Source organism: Lipotes vexillifer, unplaced genomic scaffold (assembly GCF_000442215.2).
Source record: "Lipotes vexillifer unplaced genomic scaffold, Lipotes_vexillifer_v1.1 scaffold890, whole genome shotgun sequence".
NCBI classification, from domain to species: domain Eukaryota; kingdom Metazoa; phylum Chordata; class Mammalia; order Artiodactyla; family Lipotidae; genus Lipotes; species Lipotes vexillifer.
Window position 1 is genome coordinate 1393536 of NW_006776053.1, and position 7696 is coordinate 1401231.

At 39.0% G+C, this 7696-nt stretch overlaps 1 protein-coding gene across 1 annotated transcript in view; it reads right to left on the bottom strand.

The window, feature by feature from the left end:
• Window positions 1-7696, bottom strand: part of NR6A1 (nuclear receptor subfamily 6 group A member 1) — a 218897-nt gene that overhangs the window by 210009 nt on the left and 1192 nt on the right. The window lies entirely within an intron of this gene.

Genomic DNA, 7696 nt, shown 5'->3' on the forward strand with positions numbered 1-7696 from the left:
ACCAAAATCCTTCCTCCTTTGCTGAGACTACTACTGCGACTTCCAAAAAAACAAAGCCCTCTGAATAGATATCAGTGGGGGATTTCCCCCAGGTGGTTTATTATCCTGCTAAAAAGGCATTTTGGAGGAAGGACTGTAAGGCTAGAGAGAAGCCTCCTAACAATTTAGATTTCAAGAGCACAGCAAAAATATGGAAGAAAAAAACCAAATCTGCCTCAGTTATTAAGTTTAGTAATTAGCACAATTTAACTCATCTGAAACTTGAAATAATATCCAAGCATTAAAATGAAAAAGGAAAGGCATGTATCTTCTCATTACTAAGCTGCCCCCCTACCCTGCCCGGAGAACACAAAAATGCTTTGAAAGGTACATTACGTGAAACTGCAAGAACATCAAGATAACTAGAGAGCTCTCAGAAAGGTAGCCCAAATATCACACTGATCGTTCATCATCCACCAATCTTCATCTTAAGTTCTGATCCAGTTACTCCTTACTGTTACATTGTTCTGTGACATTTCTTCTGCCAGCAAGCTCACTACAGAATGAATTCTACCTAGCAACTACCCCTAAGGAGTAAATCCCTAACCCTTTAACAACAGTCATTGACTTACACTAAAATGTTACTCACACTAGGAAAGGGTATTCGTAACACCAGAAGAGAGATACTTCTCCTCTACAGATTTTATTACCACCTCTCAGTGCAAACCAGGTTAAAGGAAAACCAATCTACAAATTGACTTAGCCAAAATCACAACTTTAGAAGGCTCTGTGAAAGCCAAACATGTCTACTGAAAGCAAACAAGCCAACTATTCTTTTCTTTTATGTTCATAATTTGGGGTTCTTTTCTTTTACTTATTTTTTTTAATTGAAGTATAATTGATTTACAATGTTGTGTTAATTTCTGCAGTACAGCTAAGTGATTCATTTATACATCCATATACACATTCTTTTTTTTAATATTCTTTTCCATTATGGTTTATCACAACTATTCTTGATGGAAGTTTTAAAAAGCAAGATAGGATTTTTATCTCATAAGTATTTAATTTTTATAGCAATGATTCTTATCAAGTAATAAAGTATTTCCGTGTTGTCAGATTTATTTCCACAATTATAAATCCACCCTTGGTGAGGAAACAGGTTCTATTGGAAAATTTCTAACACAAATAATTAACAGTTAAGCAACAGGTTTCATGTAGCAGGTAACAAAAGCCTTATCAGAGAACTCAGTGACGTGAACTTCATTTAGTCTCAAGTAAAGAAAACTTAAAATGATATGAACTCATTTTCATTTTTTTTCCTTCACAGCCCCTTTACAGAGTTTTTAAAAAGAAAGGGGCTTCCCTGGTGGCGCAGTGGTTGAGAGTCCACCTGCCGATGCAGGGGACGCAGGTTCGTGTCCCGGTCCGGGAAGACTCCACATGCCACGGAGCGGCTGGGCCCGTGAGCCATGGCCGCTGAGCCTGCGCGTCCGGAGCCTGTGCCCCGCAACGGGAGAGGCCACAACATTGAGAGGCCCGCATACCGCCAAAAAAAAAAAAAAAATCTGTTTAATTAAGTATGTCCTTTTTCAAACAATGGTTTTAAAGGGAAAAATTAAGAACACAGAAATTTTGACACTACAATGATGGGATGGAAGAGCAAGCATTCACAGACCTCTGAAATGCTTTTATAGACGATACAAAATTCCCTGATACTATGAAATATAAAGAGTTGGAAATAAAGAGCTGAGAAGGCTATCTACCTCTTCCACATGAAGAATTTAGTTGTGCATTTCTCTCTCTCAAAATTATAATTCTTGAGTATATTTTCTAAAAAACTACAAATTGTTTCCAATGCAAACAGTTGTTCAAGCAAGTATCTATGTTTGATATATCCTTTGCTAATATCACCACTGCCATTCCAATGTGCTACAGCTTATGACTCAATTTCATCATTATTACCAATTTCTCTTTATGATTTCTCACTCTGAGATGAGCAAAATCACTACTCTGGTTCAAACCACCCACAGAGTGTATCTTCAAATCAATTGCCCGGATTTGTTTCCAGAATACATTACATGTTGCTGCCTAGGGAATTGGTTTAGGAAACATTATACTTGGCAGCTGACGTATCAACAGAGCCCGTAGAATTGACACCAACCTAAAGGCCAGAGTCTGTCCAGAAAATAGAAAAATATGCTGCTACTGCCATCTGTGGTTTATGCTTGAATAGCTTCTCCCATGTAAACAAACTGAAAGGTGTACGGTTTGCAATTAAGATCCAAAGACTTCATCATTTAAAGATACTTTTTAAAATTAACTCTTAATATAACAAACTGTAGTTTATTAAGTATATGACATAAGAATCTGTGATTCTCTATTTGAACTTTTTAATATAATGCTGATGGAGAAACCACAACTACTTTGAATGAAAATTTTTCCACTGCATAAAGGCTAACTTTTGTTTTCCCCAAACACACATTCCTAAAGAAATTCAAAACACTTGAGTGCCTCCTGTGGACTTATAATAAGGATAATTTCTCTTTTGAAATAGTGATTGTCAATACTAAAACATCCCCCAAATTTTTAAAGCAAAAAATGTATTTTTAAGGAAATTCAGGAATTTTCTATTTAGACATGAGTTTGCGCCCTTCAAAATAAATTTTAAAGATTCAATTAGCCCTATAATTTTTTTTCTAAGAACAACTTCCAAGATGCAAATGAAGCCTCAAAGTAGACTATTTTCACAACTTATTTTCTCTCAGTTTGCTTTCTCAAATGACAACCAATGTAGCTTAGGGATCAAAAGATTTGGTGCTGCTGGGGGTGGGGAAAAAAGCAATTCAGGTCCCCGGCAGCCAGATGAGGAAATCCTGGTTTGCTCCCCAATTAAATCACTGTTAATTAGAATTACCAGGTTACATAGTAAAGTCTTATTTAAATAATCGTAAACAAAAAAAAATCTGTTTCTTGAAAAGCTGTTCTCTGCAGGCTACTGTTTAACAGCAGGTAGTAAGGGAAGAATGAAATAAAGTAGGAAATGTTTTAATCTTTCAAGTAAAGTTTTCTATTTATAGTTATTTCTAAACCACACTGAAAAGGCAGGTTAGCCACCTCACAATGGTTTTATTCTAATTTTCCATTATCTAAGGTCTAACAGTCTTATCTTTTTCATAAAGACAAGCCATGGTGGAAAACAAGCAATAAATAGAAGACTGGGCCTGATTCTTGGAATACTGTATATCAAAGTTAATCCAGAGTTTGTTTTTTTGGTTTTTTTTGTTTTTTAATATAAGAGTAAGTTCAGACGAATCTGAATCTTCGGCTCTAACAGGGACGCAACAACCGAAAAAGAATTACCTGCTCAGTACTTCTTGCTGACTTTAAATAATGCTGGTATTTCTGAACCCTAGTTATCGATCAAAGGCATCCATAAACCCTTAAGAAATTACGTGAACCAGGAAAAAGTTGACCTTAAGAATACAAAAGTTTGAAAGAAAACGTTTTCTTTCACAACTTGTTGGTCTCAGAAATACTTTCGAAGTATTACGAAGAGTTGGGTATATTAGATCACTACCTGTGTGGACATATTCAATAGCTACCTTCTATTTAAAATTGTTTCAAAGACTCTTTTATTCTTTGTTGAAATGCAAGATTTATCTGTTGATTCATAACTTCTGATTTTTCTGACTGTGAACCTTTTTCACATATAAGACGACTGGTTCACATAAAATAAGGCGTTTTTATTGTCCTACTTTAATAGAGTAGATTTGACCAACAACGTAAAATTTACTCGTAAGTGGCATCTTCCCAAATTTAACTTTCAACCTAATTATATAAATGGAAAAAATACTTAAATGGAAAATGTCATTTAACTTGGCTACAACACAAAAGTATACAAGAACCAAAAATTATGACAAGGCCCCGAAGTCCTACAGGAGCTCGCTGAAAATAGAGTCTTCTAATGTGGAAGGAGCTATCCCGGCTTTTGAAATTCTGAAGCCAAAAGCTACCATCTGAATACAATTCATTAATGGGCCAATTTATTCAACACAAACCAATAAATACCCACCTAGTTATAAAAACAAAGTGTGAAACTCACAAATACAGCCCCAGGTCCCAGAACACGCAAGCATCATTAGCAATTTAAAGCCATCTTGCACAACAGGCACTAGAAGTGGTATGGAAACTTCCTTGACCAATATCATACTTGGAGTTGGCATTTCTACCCTCCAATCTCCACTAACCTAAACCTAGATTTTTAAACCTTTGCTCCACAACCCCAGGAAAAAGTAGAAAAATTTGAGAAACCAAGAAGTTATGAATAAATACAGAATACATGATTTGGACATATTTTAGGAAATTTACCAGCAGTTTTTTCATTAGCTCATCTCCCTCCTCCCCCTCGCTAACTCCCTTTCACATGCTAATTCATGCAGTACACACACACACACACACACACACACACACGCGCGCGCGCACTTTTGCTATAGAATTCAGAATGATTTATGGATTAGGAACATGTCATGTTCATATTCTGATTACATGAAACAGAAATGCTCAGAAAGAAGATAGTGGATGGTAAATATGAGATTGGAAATGTGGTCATCTCACACCTCAGCTGCTCAAAATCACCAATGAATCTGTTCATTGTTGCCTTTCACTGTTCTTTGGAGGTCACAGAACCTACTTAAAAAACACCTGTTTGCTGTTTTACTAAAGAACAACAGTACTATAGTATGTTTTTTTTTAAATGGAAGTAGAAAATTCTGAGGTGACTCAGAACTAACTTGACCTAAAGTCACAGAACTGAAAAGTTAGACTGTCATGGAAAACAACTGCTAATGTATTTTCAGGGATAAACATTCAGATGCTATGGTCTTAGCAAAAAAAGGGCATGATGTTATTTAGTGAACTCTCCAATTCCTCTAAAGTGTAATTATATAAAACATGCCTTTAATTACTTAGAGTGGCTTATTATCTTCCTTTGCTTGAAATATTTAAAAGTCTACTCCCTTATTCTCTTAAAATAAAATGAACAAGTGCAATATTCAGCATATACTTCCTCAAATCATTCATCTTCCTTTAAAATTATGACTAAGTGAGTTCATGTTTGTCATCAAAACCTAAAAACAACAACTGAAAATATCTAGCGCAGTCAGCACAGGGAATTCCTGGAAGGATGATGGTGCATCAAAAGGCTAGCAACTCTATTGCAAAAGAATAATAAAAACCATTAAAACCATTTAAAGTACTGTAAATTCAGCATCAGTGGCATTTCTGGCAGGAAAACATTTCTAAAATTCCACCTCCAGTTTATTTCTTCATGACACAAACCAAAAGACCTCCTATCTAGATAGCTATCTACTGCAAATAGTTCATATAAAATAGAAATCAGTCGCTAGGATAAAAAGCCAGGAGAATTCATTTTCTCTGCTTGGAACCTAAGCAGTTTCATTTACTTTTGGAGAAAAATATTAATTAGTAAGTGAACGAGAAAAAAATAAAAAAGGTCCCACCATTCCAAACTTTTTTTTTCTTTTTTGGTAATTCTTCTGTGAGCATGTTAAGTTATAAAAGATAATGAACATAAATTGTAAAACAGTAGACAATGCTCATTTTTACACTAGAAAATAAAACTTCCCACAGCAGTCTAATGTTTCACATATTTTCTTTAAAGCCCATCAAACTGCCAAAATCCCATTCTGTTTTCAACAAAAAGGAAATATTTGTAGCACTAAACTGGACTGATGCCACCTTAGCCTAAATGTATTGCTTGATAACATTCTTTTAAATGGTCCAGACCACTGAGGAAATGAGGCTGTGAAAGGGAAATTTGATTAAGAGTTAAAATTACCACTGAGTTCTTTAAAATGTACTAATGAATAATTAATAGCAAATGCACTTCGTAGGCTTCCCTTACAACAATATTCTCAAGTAGAACTGAAAGTACTGTCTGTAGTACAATCCATCAGCTACGTGTCGCACAGGTGGATACAGGAAGTATAGACACACAGAAAGGCATTATGAAAATACATACACTAATACGGGCCATAACATAGATCTAGGACTTGGGTAAAAAATCAGCATGATAAATTTCACATCGCGATTTACAACTTTAACACATTAACACCAAACCAAATCACCTCTTAAAAAGCTCACAAGTCAAAAGCACTAAAGAAATCCTTTGTTCCTATGATACTGTCTCCTTCTACGCTAACTGGATTCCAGCCTCCTCCTTTGTGACACGGGATTTTATTGATCTCAAACATGTTCACATTCAGAAATTAGTCTCCAAAGACATCCCAAGGGACTGCTAGCCACCTAGATACCGCACATCACAGACATCTCAGAAAAGGACAAGAGCTTTGAAAACATACCACTATTTAGTCAGCAACATTTAGTGAAGTTAACCAGGCTCTCTTGGAAACAGACTTTTCCCTTAACTGGTAAAAAAAAAAAAAAAAAAGATCTACTCAAACTGGCAATAAATGTTTGATGAGTTAATAAATATATAAAGGTGCAGATCCACCCCAAGATTTCTCCCCTTGTGTAGCTCCTTATTCATTCAACAACTGAGCACCCAAGTGACCTATTTTCAGGTTACTTTCTTCACACCTGCCAGGTCACTGTCCTGATTGAGAAACTTCTTGCTAAAGCAATTAATTTTTCGTGCCTCCTAACTGTCCAGGCTGTTTGCATTCAATTTGAAATCTGTTACTTGTTAGACACTGTTCGGTCCTAGATCTTTCAGAGAACTGCGCATTTATGGCGCAGAGAGGGGAGGAGACAAGGATCTCCGAGAGCCTGCCCTTTATTCGGAAATGAGGAGATTTGAAAGGTGGAAGGCAGGGCAAATAAATAAATAAATCGGGTTTGCCGCCGAAGCGTTTGCGGGACGGTACGAGCACCCTTTGTAATGCAGGCCTCCCGGGGCTAACGCCTGCGCTAATTGCTCCAGGGCGCTTTCCAAGTTCAAAAGTTCACCTTTTACGACCTCACAAAAGCTCCTTACACGTTACCAATAAAAACATTCCGCGGCAAACACTGAGGGGGAAAATATCAAACAGATACAAATAAAACACCCTGCGGGGGTAGCAGAGAGCCGGTGGGGGGAGGAGGGTGAGTCGGGCCCAGCCACAGCCCCGAGGAACCTGAGGACTCGGCCCGGACGTGGGGGCAGGGAGAGAGCGGTGGGAAGGGCCAGGCCAGGTGAGGAATCCTCCGGGCCTGGGCTCCGGGATCGCGAAAGCAAGAGGAGAACTGAGGTTGGGCAGGCGCGGGCCGGGACAGACGGGTTTAAGAAGGGAAGAGGCAGGTGTCCCGGGCACCCGGTCGGGCCGGAGCTGAGCCAGCGGGCAGAAGGGGCTGAGCAGGGCGGGGGAGCAGGCGGGCAGGAGAGCGCGGGGAAGGAGCGCAGAAAGGCGGGGTGCGGGGTCCGAAAGAGAACGGCTGAGCCGGCAGCTACGGAACTGGGGGTCGGCACCGAGGCGGAGGCTGGGGCAGCAACGGAAGCGCGGCACCGCAGAAGAGAGGGAAAGAAGCTCCATAAAGGTGAGGGGCAGAGAAAACCAAGGGGTCGAGGGTGTGGCGGCGGCAGGGCGCAGAGGGAGAGTCCACGGAGGGAGGAGGGCTCCGCGTGGGGGAGAGTTGTGGGGGTAGGGGAAGGGGCTCGTCGCCGAAGGGACCGTTTGGGGAAGAGACCCCCACAGAGGGG